Genomic DNA, 17,105 nt, shown 5'->3' on the forward strand with positions numbered 1-17,105 from the left:
CTTATCCACCTCAATGCCTCTATTTGAAATCTTGTGCCCAAGCACTATACCTTCCTCCACCATAAAGTGGCACTTCTCCCAATTCAAAACAAGATTGACTTTCTCACATCTTGCCAAACACTTCTCAAGATTTACAAGGCAATACTCGAAAGAAACACCCCCCACCGAAAAATCATCCATAAAGACCTCCATTTCCTCCTCCAACATATCTCCGAAGATACTCATTATGCACCTTTGGAAAGTAGCGGGTGCATTGCATAACCCAAAGGGCATTCTCCGGTAGGCAAAGGTTCCATAGGGACAAGTGAATGTGGTCTTTTCTTGATCATTAGGGTGGATGGGGATTTGGAAGAATCCGGATACCCATAGAGGAAACAATAAAACTTGTGCCTTGTTAGTCTCTCAAGCATTTGGTCTATAAACGGAAGAAGGAAGTGATCCTTCTTGGTAGATGTGTTTAGACGTCTATAGTCTACACACATCCGCCAACCGGTGACCGTCCTAGTTGGAATGAGCTCACCCTTCTCATTCTCAACCACGGTCATGCCCCCCTTCTTTGGAACGACATGGACGGGGGAGACCCACCTAGAGCTAGAGATGGGGAATATGATTCCCGCATCCAATAGCTTGGTGATCTCCTTCTTAACTACCTCTCCCATTTGGGGATGTAGTTTCCTTTGTCGTTCAATAGAGGGAAGGGCGCCTTCCTCAAGCGTTATGTGGTGTTGGCACAAAGCGGGGCTTATACCTTTAAGGTCATCAATTGTGTACCCCAAAGCACCTTGGTGTTTTCTCAAAACACCACATAACGCTTGAGCTTGGCTCTCGCTCAAGGATGCACTAACTATCACGGGGTAAGTGGAATGAGGGCCCAAGAATTCATACCTAAGGTGTGATGGTAGAGGTTTGAGCTCCACCATAGGCACACTATTACCTTCTTGTGATGTGGCCACTTGCAAAGCTTCATGGCTTGAGATTTCCAAACATGTTTGCTCATCCACGTCCTCCACACTTCCATCAAGTAACTCCTCATAGAAAGTCATCTCCTTGCATGAAGCACCTACCTTGTCTTTGTTCAAGAAAACATTCTCAAGAGCATCGTTAGAAGTGAGCAAGTGCTCATGCATGGAAGACACAACAATATCAAGTGAATCAATCATCATACAATTTTCTAAACAAGAACATGGATACTTCATGCTCTCATTACATTCAAATCAAATTCTATAACCTCTTCTCCTACCTTAAGGGAGATCTTAGCACTCCTCACATCAATCATGGCTCCCGAGGTAGCAAGAAAGGGTCTACCTAAAATGATCGGAATGGTGGCATCCTCATCCATTTCAAGAACAACAAAATCCACGGGATACACAAATTTCCCAACCCTCAAAGGGACATCTTCTACCTTACCTTTTGGAAATTTGATAGACCTATCCGCTAATTGCAAGGTAATGTTAGAAGGTCAGAGTTCCCCTAGCTCAAGTCTTTGATAAACCGAATATGGCATTAGGCTCACACTAGCTCCCAAGTCACATAAGGCATTATCAATTTGCATCTTGTTAATTGCACAAGGGATGGAGAAGTTTCCGGGGTCCTTCAACTTGGGTGGCATTTTGTTCATGATGATAGCACTACAATTTTCGGTCAAATTGATGGTCTCCACAACCTCACAAGTTCTTCTCCCACTCAAAATGTCTTTGAGGAATTTGGCATAGTTTGGCATTTGGTTGATCACATCGGTAAAAGGTAGAGAAAGGTGGAGTTGTTTTAGCATCTCAATGAATCTCCCAAATTGTTCATCCAATTTGTGTCTCATGAATTTTTGTGGGTAGGGGAGTTTGGGTCTCACAATCTCTTTCTCTACTCTCAGCTCTCAACCACTACCTCATCCAATGATGCCCTATTCCCCTCATCCTCAACCAAAACCTCCCTAGGAATCTCCTTATCTACACCCTTCCTAGGCAATATCTCCTCAAGAACCTTTCCACTCCTAGTAATAATAGCATTCACGGGTTTCTTAGGGTCAAGACCTTGGGAAGGTAAAGAAGAAGGGCTTGCATGATCTTTCAAGGCATTAGCAAGTTGAGAGATTTGGTTTTCAAGCATTTTATTGTGGGTCATCATTTCATTGAATTTTTTATCGCTCACGGCCATGTATGTGTTCAACAACTTGGTTTGATTCTCAATTATCTCCTCCAAATTAGTCCTAGGTGAAGAAAGTTTAGAATAGGAACTTTCACCTTGAGTTTTTGGAACAAACCCGGGTGGGGGACCTCTTTGAGAATTATTTTGAAAATTACCCCGTCCTTGATTGTTCCAATTACTCCTATTTTGACTTTGGCCATAGCCTTGATTATGGTTTCCACCACCTTGATTATGGTCACCACTACCTTGGTTATGATTTCCATAACCTTGGTTTTGGTTACCATAACTTTGGCCACTATAACCTTGATTATTATAGCTACCACGAGAACCTTGGTTCCCTTGGTTTCTATAACCACCACCTTGGTTATAGTTGCCAAAATTGCCTTGGCCTTGGAAGTTCCTATTCCATTGACCCCTTTGATTATCAAACCGTTGACCATTATTATTCGACACATAATTCACATGTTCACTCTCATGGTTATCAAACTCATCAACACATTCATTAGGACAAGCACTAGAGTCATGATCATACGATCCATATGCATCACAAAACAAGCAACCCATAGGCATATTATGTGAAGAGGGAGGGGGTTGAGAGTTAGAAGGAGTACCTCTCCCCTTAAATTGGGAGGGAAGATTCGGAGCTTGAGAAGGGGAAGAAGTGCTCTCCAACTTAGCTTTGATTGCGGTGACCTCCTTTCCTAAGTTTGTCATTTGGGAGGAAAGGTTGTTGATTGCATTTAGATGGTCCACCGAGTACAATGAAGATTGCTTGCTTGAAGAGTCCCTCTCCCCATCTTGCCAATCCCTATAGTATGTCACCACGTCCTCAATGATGTCCACAACTTCTTCTTCGGTTTTGTTCATGATAGGGCCCCCGGCCCCTCCATCGAGGCATGACTTGCCTTGGGGACTTAAACCGCCATAGAAGATTTGGATCACTTGGTATGTGGGGATTCCGTGGTGAGGGCACTCCCTTTGATACTCTTTGAATCTCTCCCATGCTTCGTAAAGGCTTTCACTTGGCCTTTGCTTGAACCCTTGAATCAAGGCTCTTGCCTCCGCCGTCTTCTTTTGGGGGTAGAAGCGGGACAAGAAAGCCTTTGTGACATCGACCCAAGTTCTCAAGGAGTTGGGCTTCACCTCTTTGTCTAGCCACTCCAAAGATCTTCCTATTAGAGAGAAAGGGAACAACTTGAGGCGGATGAATTCTTGAGAAACCCCATTGACTTTGATGGTGTTGCAATATTTTTCAAACTTCTTTAGATGGTTCAATGGGCTCTCATTCTTGGCCCCACTATATTGCCTTCTCTCAATCAAGGTGATCATTGCCGGCCGGATTTCGAAGTCATATGCCGGTGTAGTAGGTGGAGCTATTCCGCTCTCAAACCTATATGCCCCGGGCACTCCAAGCTCCTTCAAGGCCACTCTAGGATTTTCACCCATGCCTTGCTCTTCTTGAATTTCTTCTTCACTTAAAGATCTATAACCCAAGGATCTATTAGCCACTCTTCTTCTTGAAAGAGTTCTCTCTATTTCCGGATCAAGGGGAACAAAGGAACGATCACGGGTTCTATGCATGCAAAACTCAAAGAAAAATATTAGTAGCACGGCTACAAGTGTAGCCTAAAGAAACAAAATCTTTTTGTATTTTTTTATAAAATGAAGTAGACTCAACAACAAAAGCTAAGCACCAATAGCATTCCACGGCAACGGCGCCATTTTGACAAGAGGAAAATGCATGTCGTTATCTACCCTTTCCCCAAGCCAAACTAAATTTGTAAACACCTAACCAACCTTATATGAATATAGGGCAAGTTAAGGGCCGATCCCAAGGGAATGCAATGATGAAAACTAAAGTCTAAGTCAAGCTACCTCGGAGTCGAAAATGAGATTATGGTTGGTGCTAAAATGAACTAGATCAAATTCAACAAATAATCAAGGGTCTAAACACTAGGGATATGGGTTCCACATGCAAGATCAATGATAATGCTAGATTAAAGCTCAATTAATTAATTCAAGTATTGCAATGGACAAACAATAGTAGCAATCAAGAGAGTTCAAATACTATCTCCTATAGGCCAATCTAGTGGTCACTATGAAAGGCAAACCAAGAAGAATCACAAGCAAACTCAATCAATTAGAGCAACCTTTAAATCAATTGGTCATGTCATTAAGAGTTGCAATGCAATCTAGATTAATCTTATAGGGTGATCAATCCTAATCTAATCAATATCATGCAAAACTATGTCAACCAATTTAATTGCAACAAATCAACCAATCAAAGAGCATCAACTAGCATTTCCATTAATCAAACATGCTTCCCCCTTTCCCTAGCAACTAATCTACTCACTAATCATGGTGAGATTCAAAACCAAATAACTAGATATTGTATTGAGCATCATTCTATATCAAAATCTAATAGAAATCAAAGTATTCAATATTATCAAACTCAAATCCAAGAAAAACAAGCATCAAGCAAAAAGAATCAAATAGCAAGTAAGTAAAAGATGAAAGAAGGAAGAGATTCTCACTAATATTGATGATTGAAAATGAAGAAATCCAAACTTGATTGATCAAATGTTAAGTTACAAATCCAAAACCAAGAATTCCTCTCTAACTTCTCTCTAACTTCTCTCTCTAAAACTAAGCTAATGAAATATTATCAAAAAGTTGGATTAAAAAATGAAATACAATTCTATTTATAAGCTAAGAAGAAATCGACAGCTCCCGCGCCATCTCCTGATAGACCCGCGCCCGCGGAAAATGGGTACGGAACCCCCCGCGGGCTGCCTGGGTAGCACCCGCGCCCGCGGCATCAGGGGCCCGCGCCCGCGGGGAAATGACCCGCGCCCGCAGCAAAATCCCCTGCTCCCAAAGGCTGTTCAGGGGGCCGTGGTCTCTCTGAGGGGAGAGACCTCTCCATTTTACCCGCGCCCGCGGGAAGCCCTCGAGGCAACCGCGGGGAGTTCCTGCCTCATTTTGACACTTTTGCTCGTCTTGGGCCCGCGCCCGCGGCCTGCTGGAGATACCTTGGAGACCTCTCCGAGGCCTCTCCAAGGCCTCTCTAAGCCCTCTCTAGTCAAATGCTTCTTCCTTGCTTGATCATTGAGGTCCCGAATTGCATCCTTTGCTAAGGCGATCCTCACAATACCTACACAAGTAAACAAAGGAAGGAAATAAAAGGGAAAAAGAGCAAAATAAAGGAAAACACGACAAAAACACAAGAATCATAAAGAAAGAGGAAAAAGGAGAAACTAAAGGAAAAGGGACCAAAACTAAGAGAAGAAAGCAACAAAAAGGGAAAGAAATAACCTAAAAGACTACCCTATGAGTGCCATAAATGACACTCATCAAACACTGTCATACAAAGCTTTTTGAATCAAATGAATGTAAAATACATTCAAACAAAGCTTTTTGAATCAAATGAAAGTCAAACGCATTCAACAAAGATAATTGAGTCAATGAATGTCCAATGCATTCAATAAAGATAATTGAGTCAAATAAATGTCAAACAGATTCATACAAAGCTTTTTGAATCAAATGAAAGTCAAACACATTCAAACAAAGCTATTTGAACCAAATGAAAGTCAAATGCATTCAACAAAGATAATTAAGTCAAATGAAAGTCAAACTCATTCAAACAAAGTTTTTTGAACCAAATAAAGTCAAATGCATTTAACAAAGCTTTTTGACTCAAAAAAAAGTCAAACACATTCAAACAAAGCTATTTAAATCAAATGAAAGTCAAATGCATTCAACAAAGTTAATTGAGTCAAATCAAAGTCAAACACATTCAAAGGATACTTTTTTAATTAAATTAATGTCAAATGCATTCAACAAATCTAATTAAGTCAATGAAAGCCAAAGTCATTCAACAAAGCTTTTCAAATCAAGTGAAAGTCAAATGCATTCAACGAAGTTAATCGAGTAAAATGAAGGTCAAACACATTCATACAAAGCTTTTTGAATCAATTGAAAGTCCAATGCATTCAACAAATCTAATTGAGTCAAATGAAATTCAAACTCATTTAACAAAGCGTTTTTAATAAAATGAAAGTCAAACACATTAAAACAAAGCTTTTTTAATCAAATGAAAGTCAAATGCATTCTACAAAGCTAAATGAGTCGAATGAAAGAAAAACACATTCAAATAAAGCTTTTTGAATCAATTGAAAGTCAAATGCATTCAACAAAGCTAATTAAGTCTAATGAAAGTCTAACACATTTAAACAAAGCTTTTTAAATTAAACGAAAGTCAAGTGAATTCAACAATGCTTTATGACTGAAATGAAAGTAAAACATATTCAAACAAAGTTTTTTGAATCAAATGTAAGCCAATTGCATTTAACAAAGCTAACTGAGTCATGATCATACGATCCATATGCATCACAAAACAAGCAACCCATAGGCATATTATGTGAAGAGGGAGGGGGTTGAGAGTTAGAAGGAGTACCTCTCCCCTTAAATTGGGAGGGAAGATTCGGAGCTTGAGAAGGGGAAGAAGTGCTCTCCAACTTAGCTTTGATTGCGGTGACCTCCTTTCCTAAGTTTGTCATTTGGGAGGAAAGGTTGTTGATTGCATTTAGATGGTCCACCGAGTACAATGAAGATTGCTTGCTTGAAGAGTCCCTCTCCCCATCTTGCCAATCCCTATAGTATGTCACCACGTCCTCAATGATGTCCACAACTTCTTCTTCGGTTTTGTTCATGATAGGGCCCCCGGCCCCTCCATCGAGGCATGACTTGCCTTGGGGACTTAAACCGCCATAGAAGATTTGGATCACTTGGTATGTGGGGATTCCGTGGTGAGGGCACTCCCTTTGATACTCTTTGAATCTCTCCCATGCTTCGTAAAGGCTTTCACTTGGCCTTTGCTTGAACCCTTGAATCAAGGCTCTTGCCTCCGCCGTCTTCTTTTGGGGGTAGAAGCGGGACAAGAAAGCCTTTGTGACATCGACCCAAGTTCTCAAGGAGTTGGGCTTCACCTCTTTGTCTAGCCACTCCAAAGATCTTCCTATTAGAGAGAAAGGGAACAACTTGAGGCGGATGAATTCTTGAGAAACCCCATTGACTTTGTGGTGTTGCAATATTTTTCAAACTTCTTTAGATGGTTCAATGGGCTCTCATTCTTGGCCCCACTATATTGCCTTCTCTCAATCAAGGTGATCATTGCCGGCCGGATTTCGAAGTCATATGCCGGTGTAGTAGGTGGAGCTATTCCGCTCTCAAACCTATATGCCCCGGGCACTCCAAGCTCCTTCAAGGCCACTCTAGGATTTTCACCCATGCCTTGCTCTTCTTGAATTTCTTCTTCACTTAAAGAGCTATAACCCAAGGATCTATTAGCCACTCTTCTTCTTGAAAGAGTTCTCTCTATTTCCGGATCAAGGGGAACAAAGGAACGATCACGGGTTCTATGCATGCAAAACTCAAAGAAAAATATTAGTAGCACGGCTACAAGTGTAGCCTAAAGAAAAAAAATCTTTTTGTATTTTTTTATAAAATGAAGTAGACTCAACAACAAAAGCTAAGCACCAATAGCATTCCACGGCAACGGCGCCATTTTGACAAGAGGAAAATGCATGTCGTTATCTACCCTTTCCCCAAGCCAAACTAAATTTGTAAACACCTAACCAACCTTATATGAATATAGGGCAAGTTAAGGGCCGATCCCAAGGGAATGCAATGATGAAAACTAAAGTCTAAGTCAAGCTACCTCGGAGTCGAAAATGAGATTATGGTTGGTGCTAAAATGAACTAGATCAAATTCAACAAATAATCAAGGGTCTAAACACTAGGGATATGGGTTCCACATGCAAGATCAATGATAATGCTAGATTAAAGCTCAATTAATTAATTCAAGTATTGCAATGGACAAACAATAGTAGCAATCAAGAGAGTTCAAATACTATCTCCTATAGGCCAATCTAGTGGTCACTATGAAAGGCAAACCAAGAAGAATCACAAGCAAACTCAATCAATTAGAGCAACCTTTAAATCAATTGGTCATGTCATTAAGAGTTGCAATGCAATCTAGATTAATCTTATAGGGTGATCAATCCTAATCTAATCAATATCATGCAAAACTATGTCAACCAATTTAATTGCAACAAATCAACCAATCAAAGAGCATCAACTAGTATTTTCATTAATCAAACATGCTTCCCCCTTTCCCTAGCAACTAATCTACTCACTAATCATGGTGAGATTCAAAACCAAATAACTAGATATTGTATTGAGCATCATTCTATATCAAAATCTAATAGAAATCAAAGTATTCAATATTATCAAACTCAAATCCAAGAAAAACAAGCATCAAGCAAAAAGAATCAAATAGCAAGTAAGTAAAAGATGAAAGAAGGAAGAGATTCTCACTAATATTAATGATTGAAAATGAAGAAATCCAAACTTGATTGATCAAATGTTGAGTTACAAATCCAAAACCAAGAATTCCTCTCTAACTTCTCTCTAACTTCTCTCTGTAAAACTAAGCTAATGAAATATTATCAAAAAGTTGGATTCAAAAATGAAATACAATTCTATTTATAAGCTAAGAAGAAATCGACAGCTCCCGCGCCATCTCCTCATAGACCCGCGCCCGCGGAAAATGGGTACGGAACCCCCCGCGGGCTGCCTGGGCAGCACCCGCGCCCGCGGCATCAGGGGCCCGCGCCCGCGGGGAAATGACCCGCGCCCGCAGCAAAATCCCCTGCTCCCAAAGGCTGATCAGGGGGCCGTGGTCTCTCTGAGGGGAGAGACCTCTCCATTTTACCCGCGCCCGCGGGAAGCCCTCGAGGCAACCGCGGGGAGTTCCTGCCTCATTTTGACACTTTTGCTCGTCTTAGGCCCGCGCCCGCGGCCTGCTGGAGATACCTTGGAGACCTCTCCGAGGCCTCTCCAAGGCCTCTCTAAGCCCTCTCTAGTCAAATGCTTCTTCCTTGCTTGATCATTGAGGTCCCGAATTGCATCCTTTGCCAAGGCGATCCTCACAATACCTACACAAGTAAACAAAGGAAGGAAATAAAAGGGAAAAAGAGCAAAATAAAGGAAAACACGATAAAAACACAAGAATCATAAAGAAAGAGGAAAAAGGAGAAACTAAAGGAAAAGGGACCAAAACTAAGAGAAGAAAGCAACAAAAAGGGAAAGAAATAACCTAAAAGACTACCCTATGAGTGCCATAAATGACACTCATCAAACACTGTCATACAAAGCTTTTTGAATCAAATGAATGTAAAATACATTCAAACAAAGCTTTTTGAATCAAATGAAAGTCAAACGCATTCAACAAAGATAATTGAGTCAATGAATGTCCAATGCATTCAATAAAGATAATTGAGTCAAATAAATGTCAAACAGATTCATACAAAGCTTTTTGAATCAAATGAAAGTCAAACACATTCAAACAAAGCTATTTGAACCAAATGAAAGTCAAATGCATTCAACAAAGATAATTAAGTCAAATGAAAGTCAAACTCATTCAAACAAAGTTTTTTGAACCAAATAAAGTCAAATGCATTTAACAAAGCTTTTTGACTCAAAAAAAAGTCAAACACATTCAAACAAAGCTATTTAAATCAAATGAAAGTCAAATGCATTCAACAAAGTTAATTGAGTCAAATCAAAGTCAAACACATTCAAAGGATACTTTTTTAATTAAATTAATGTCAAATGCATTCAACAAATCTAATTAAGTCAATGAAAGCCAAAGTCATTCAACAAAGCTTTTCAAATCAAGTGAAAGTCAAATGCATTCAACGAAGTTAATCGAGTAAAATGAAGGTCAAACACATTCATACAAAGCTTTTTGAATCAATTGAAAGTCCAATGCATTCAACAAATCTAATTGAGTCAAATGAAATTCAAACTCATTTAACAAAGCGTTTTTAATAAAATGAAAGTCAAACACATTAAAACAAAGCTTTTTTAATCAAATGAAAGTCAAATGCATTCTACAAAGCTAAATGAGTCGAATGAAAGAAAAACACATTCAAATAAAGCTTTTTGAATCAATTGAAAGTCAAATGCATTCAACAAAGCTAATTAAGTCTAATGAAAGTCTAAAACATTTAAACAAAGCTTTTTAAATTAAACGAAAGTCAAGTGAATTCAACAATGCTTTATGACTGAAATGAAAGTAAAACATATTCAAACAAAGTTTTTTGAATCAAATGTAAGCCAATTGCATTTAACAAAGCTAACTGAGTCAAATGAAAGTCATACACATTTTAACAAAGCTTTTTGAATCAAATTAGAGTCAAATGCATTCAACAAAGCTAATTGAGTCAAATGAATGTCAAACACAATCAAACAAAGCTTTTTGAATAAAATGAAAGTGAAATGCAATTAACAAAGTTAATTGAGTCAAATGAAAGTCAAACACATTCATAAAAAGCTAATTGAGTTAAATGAAAGTCCAGTGTATTCTACAAAGCTAATAGAGTTAAATGAAAGTCAAACACATTTAAACAAAGCTTTTTGAATCAAATGAAAGTCAAATGCATACAACAAAGCTAATTGAGTCAAATGAATGTCTAACACATTCAATGATGGGATGAAGAACGGTAGGTCGTTGGGCTACCACCCCACCCAATCAAACAAAATTTGTAACTCAACAAACCCCTATGAAGTGTAGTGGTAAGTCAAGGTCAAACCCAAAGGAATGGAGGTGGAATGTATATTGCCTAGTGTCAAGCTACTCCGAAGTCAAGTGAGGGGTTTATGGTAGAAACTAAGACTAAGCTAAGCAATGCAAAAAGCTTGTACTAATCAAATGCAAAAGCACTAGGGGAATGGATCCACATGCATCAACAATGAAGTTCAATCAACTTGGGAATTTAACCAATCAAGTCAAGTAATGTGAGGGAAAACCGAAATTGCAACCAAAAGAGTACATCATGCTATTCTCCTAGAGGTCTAATTAGTGCCAACTACATCAAACAGTAGCTAGGAAACATCATAAGATATCTCAATCGAGTAAATGTAAGCCACAAATCAATGGTCCGTATCAATGTGAACTCACAATGCAATCTAGTGTGCATAACAAGGGTGATCAAGCCTAATCAAACACACACATGCACAAAATCAATCAACCAATTTAATCACATTATCAACTCAATCAATTTCCCCAAATTATTCTCAATTCATCATCAATACATGCTTCACCACTACCCTAGCAATAAAACTACTCACAATCCATGAAAAACATCAAGATCCAAGCTAAACTAATCATCATACCCAAATTCATCAATTGAAATTAACAAATTCAATCCAAATCAATCAAACTATCAATCAACTAAATCAAACAACAATACTAATGAAATCAAACATTAAATTGCATTAAAGAGTAAAGAATCCTTACAAACTTGGTAGAAATCAAATCAAATGTAGCAATCTTCAATCATCAATCATCAAACCCACATTTTCTCTCTCTAAAAAGCTAAGAACTAGTGTTTTTCTCTCTCTAAGATCTAATCTAATCTAATTCTAACTAATGAAGATCTAATTCTCCCTCTAAAAATGGAAGGAAATAACTATATATACAAAGGGGAAGATAGGATTGACGTCCAAAGATAGACCCACGCCGGTGCGGGCGCTCGGAGGAGAGAGAGAAGTGCGCACGGGACACACCCACAAAGGTGCGCCCGCACACACCTCATGTGCGACCGCACACGACATATGTGCGGCCGCACATCCCCCGAGTGCGCCCGCACAAAAACTAGCAGCCTCCTTTCTTCTCTTCATCCTAGCTCATGTGGTGCGGACATCTTTGATGATGGTGATGGAGGACAAGGTAGGCAGCAACTTTCTTGGAATTCTTGAAGAATATGAGCCGTGAAAAGAGCATATAGAAGGCCTTGAAACATGCTCCTTGGATCCCCCTTTGACTTGAAACTCCTTGCACAAGCATTAGACATGAAAAACAATGAAAGACCATGGAGAGGAAGCTCGGGAATCCTTGGACAATCAATCACAACCTACAAACAAAGGATAAAAAGCAAGTAAATGGGAAAAACAACAAGTTAACTAGAAAATGCATAAAATAGAGAAACTAACTAAGAAAAGCATAAAATGAAGAAAATAAGAATAAAACTAAGGAAAACTAAAGAAAAGAGCAATAATATGAAATGAAATTCATCCAAAAAGAGATCAAATGAGTGCCATAAATGTCACTCATCAAATTCCCCCAAGCTAAACTTTTGCTCGTCCTCGAGCAAAACAAAGCAAGAAAGATCAAGGATGAAAAATTTATTGAAAATGAAAAAGAAAGACTCAAGATAAGAATATACACTAAGACTCACTGTCGTAGGAATCACGGTTGTTTTTAGCTACAACAAGCCCTTTAAACCTAAAAGTCGCCTATGAGGACGAGTGAGGTCTCGTAAGGGAATCCTAAGAGTTTGACCCATAACTCTCCACCAAACATCAATGAGGCAAACCATGAAAACAAAAGAAAATAAAATGAAAATAAACCTTTGCGAAATGAACTCACATAGAGACTATAATGCAAATGAATGAAAATCTTTCTCAAGTAATTAAGGTATACACTTTTTAAGATATCTAAGGTTGATTGAAACATAGGGTATGCTAGGCATAGGAAGTAGACATCACAATCCACGTTCATCCCAAACAATCTTACCGCGTTCTCCCCACTAGTCTCAAATCTCCCCTTAGTGAGTATCCCAATGATTCCTCGAAGGAACCGGAAAAAGAATTATTTTTAGGCTACTGGACAATCTTGACTATCCATCCCCTTTCCTTAGGCAATGACCCATGATGCCCTCCCCCGATTAGTGACTCAACTATATAGGTCGAAAGGTCTTTCCCCAAGGTTGTAATGTAAGGCATAAAGGGTGAAGGTAATGTAAAATTTAAAATTTGGTGATTTTCCTAAAAAGTGAAGCAAAAGGGTGATCAATCCTTAACACCACAATCAAGAAATTACCAAACAAAAAGAACACCCCCAAGCTTGCTTGAAGCTACACTCACAAAGAAATATATACAAAAAGCGTACACGCTTCTCCCCCAAGCTAAAATGAAGCATTGTCCTCAATGCTTAGAAGGAGAAAAGAATACATCAAAATAGTTTTTTGAATTTTCACTTTTTAAATTTTATTTTAATTTTTTTTATAATTTTTTTTTTAATTTTTATTAACTAGAAATTTCAATGTCCTTGCCTTTTACTTAATTCGGACGACTCTTTCTTAAATGCAATTTATTAGTCCATGCCTTTTATGAAGTAGGACGACTTTTTCTCAAATATTTGCCATTATTCACAAAGAAAATGATATCACAAACTTGCATTCATAAAAACCAAAACTCCAACTTATCCACCACAAACTCCATCTCAAATGATCTTTTTGCTTCACAAAAACCAAGAAAAGTAGAAAATGAAACAAAAGGTCAAATAACTAAAGATGTGGCTTGAAAAGAAGGGATAAGGCTCAAATGGTTGCAAGATGGCAAATGTATACCCAAAAATAAAGAAAATAACAAAATATAACAAAAATGAAAAATACCACCCCGAAAAATGTGCCTTTGTCCTTCCTAGATAGTTTGGTCTCGGGTTTGATAATCATACATCAAGCTTTAATTTATTAGATTAAGTTTGCATAGTCAAGGATCCACGCCGCTCATACAAGGAATGTTGAAGGCTAGAAAAACAAGTAACCTCACAAGGATGTGGCAAAAACTCACACATGGTGTCAAATTGACTATAGGGAGCAACTACCAACATGCCACAAACAAGTAGAATCCGGCTTCATGATCCTCCTAGTTCAAACCAGCTACCCTAGCATACACCTATCCTAGAGTCAACCAAACATAGTCTCAAACCGTGCATACCTTTACAACCTAGGAAGAAAATCATGCAAAACACAAGTCTAATGTACAAAGTTCATTTCATAAGAAAAATGAAAAACAAAGCCTCAAAATCACAACAAAACTAAAAAGAAAAATAAAAGAAAATAAAAGAAAAGGAAAGTAAAAGAAAATAAAAGAAAAGAAATGGAGACATAGAAAAGGAAAAATAGGAGAAATAATATGAAATGGACTAGAAAGAAAGTTAAATACATAAGAATCCCAATCGTCAAACAAGTGATCGATCGACATCACCGTCATCGATCCCAAACACATTACGTGTGTTAACAAGCATCCATCCTCGAACCATTCAACTTTCCCTAAACTAATCCCTATTCTATGCAACCAAGAAAAATAAAGAGAAAAATAAGAAAGGTCTCACCGGGCTCCAAGCTTAGCATATTGCCGTGACACGGTATGTCTCCTCGTCAGACGGGAAAATATCCCGTGTCACGGGCATTTTTTTTTATTTTAAACTGGTCAAATGGCGCGGATTTTGGTGCGTTTGACCTGCCAATCCCAGCGCGCCACGTCATGAAGTATCCGTCACTCGATAGCGGTCCCCGTGGCACGGGAACGGGGTGGTTACAACAGTTACATGTTGGCTTTAAATTCAAGCTTTTGCTTCGCCATTTTCACCATTTTGCCATTTCCTTTACTCATTTCCTTTCTCCCTCTTCTCCATTTTATTTTCATACTCACAAAGATCTTCGAGACTCGGTTAAGAGCACCGGCACACGTCTTGCATTACCGTGACACGGTTACGGCCATTGTGACACGGCTTTTTTGTTTGCGTTCTGTCGCTGCTGCTGCTGTGTGAGGGTACTGTAATTGCTAGAGGCTCGTTGTTGCTGTCAGAAGGTTCACCGCCGCTTTCGCCGGAGTCCCGTCACTGTATAATTCTACCGTGACACGGGAGTGGCTGACCGTGTCGCGGCGGTGGTTGACCGTGTCGTGGTGACCTACTGCTGTCTTCACGATTTTTTCCGAGCTTTTGGAGCTCAAATCTCCATCAATTTTGCTCTAATTTTCGCTACTTTCCTCATTTTCAATTCTGTACAAGGATCCATGTAAGTTTCCCTTGATTTTGTCTGGATTTTTCTTCAAGTGAGTAATTTCATGAAAAAAAACCCTTAAAAATCAATTTGGGGATTTTTGATTTTGAGTTTTTATGTTCAAATTTTTGCCATGAATTTACTTGCGTATGTATATGTATGCTTTTGTGAGAAATTGGAGACAAAAATTGCATGATTTGGTGGAGAATTGAACAAAACACCATTTTTGAGTACTACTTCTTGTGAAATGATATCCGTGTTGCTCATGTTGTTTCTTTGCACTTGAAATGATGAAATATTGGTGGTAGATCTTGTAGAATATGCCATGATATGTTGATCTATTGTTTTTGTGCAATTTCGAAACATAATTTTTTTGGGCCATTTTTGCCACCGGTTTTGAACAGAACCGGTGCCAAAAACCCCTTTAAAAAAAGCGGGAATGGGTTTTTGCCATCGGTTAACCGGTGGCCATAAAAAATATTACCACCGGTTAACCGGTGGCAATAATCATTTTTGCCACCGGTTTTGAACCGGTGGCCTTTCTTGGGGTTATTGCCACCCCCCAAATGACCACCGGTTCAAAACCGGTGGCTTAGGGGGGTTTTGAACCGGTGGCTAAGTGGTTTTTTCGCCTAGTGTATATTGCCATGGAGAACATAGTATCATGCGGCTAGTAGAACTGTAGTATCAATTTGTCATAGAGAAACTTAATACTAGCCTTGAGGTAAAAATTTAGCGTATAACAGAAAATGCAACCGGAGATAATTAATAAGCCATTTTTGAATAAATAAATAAATAACATAGGAAATGATGCTAAGCATTTAGATTTTTATTTTTGAAATAGCATGCCTAGACGTCGGGATTGCGATCTTTCCACACGTAGCCGACGTCAGGATTTTCGGGAGGACACTCCCACAGTTCCTAAGGGTGCAGAGCACGATGCCCTAGATACCGATCCGCGCGCTTCTTCGAGTAGAGGTAGATGGGTTCCACCTCCATGGACACCCGATCAGTTGGTTTTCTGTCATGAGAACCACGTTTCTGACCGTCCACTTGCCGGCATAGTCGATGGCACGCTTCGCCATCATGGATCCGGAGCCGGAGATTTGATTCCTCGACTGCATGAGATTATCACGAGGGATCCTGTTACGAATGCCTGGTGGGCATATATTGGTTTAGTGGACTTCTATTCTACGGTCGTAGGGTTTCGCAGCCCCCGGGGTTGCGGCCCGACAGTTGTTCGTGCATTGTTGGAATATTTCTGGGATACTACCAACACTTTTTATTTTTCTTAGGGGGAGATGACAGTGACCCCACTAGACTTTAGCATGATTACCGGTCTGTGCTTCACCGACCAGGGCGTACGATAGTTTCCTGACCTTAGCTGGGGGGCGCCTGAGGTAGCAGATCTGTTGGGTCCGGTCGTTCAGTATATTAGGACTCGGCCGGTACCTCGAGGTGGTCCGAGGAGCGGACGATCAGAGCTGGCTTCCGTTCTGGCCTAGGGTTTTGACATGGAGGAAACGTCTCCCGAGCAGCGAGTGCGGATCTTCATTTTGATTTTGATTTCTATGACTCTTTCTCCCGATAGGAGTTCACGAGTGCTCGTTTGCTATCTTCCTTCTTTAGTTAGGATTAACGAGATAGGATCCCTTAGCTGGGCTAGCGTTGGATATGCGGATCTTCTCTTGTCACTACGTCATGGTTGCAGGCAGCTGAAAGACCAGTCCCCCGTGACTGTTTACGGCTTATGGAGAGTCGTAGAGGTGATGATCTTTCCTTTTCTTGTTTTGTTCCAATCTGTTTGACTCATGTGCTTAGAGATTACTTTTTCATTGCAGCTTTGGTTCTATGAGTATTTCCTGAGATTGGCCCCTCGTCGACGTCGTGGAGCGATCCATGACTTCCCTGTTGGAGATAGCTGGCGTGACTGAGGCGAGTTACGAGTGGATTCTGTTTCTATGTTGCGCGGGTTGTTACGCCGAGGCACGTCCTCTTTTGGTGTAAGAGTTGATTTTGCAGCCTACCATTTTTTATCTTGACGTC

At 39.6% G+C, this 17,105-nt stretch overlaps 2 pseudogenes; both read left to right on the plus strand.

Annotated features, from left to right (window-relative positions):
* Positions 1-3,097: 3,097 nt before the first annotated feature.
* Positions 3,098-3,196, plus strand: LOC145606401 (small nucleolar RNA R71; annotated as a pseudogene).
* Positions 3,197-6,942: 3,746 nt separating this feature from the next.
* On the plus strand, positions 6,943-7,041 carry LOC145606402 (small nucleolar RNA R71; annotated as a pseudogene).
* Positions 7,042-17,105: the final 10,064 nt, after the last annotated feature.

This window comes from Chenopodium album, chromosome 22 (assembly GCF_948465745.1).
Source record: "Chenopodium album chromosome 22, dcCheAlbu1.1, whole genome shotgun sequence".
In the NCBI taxonomy this organism is placed as follows: Eukaryota; Viridiplantae; Streptophyta; class Magnoliopsida; order Caryophyllales; family Amaranthaceae; genus Chenopodium; species Chenopodium album.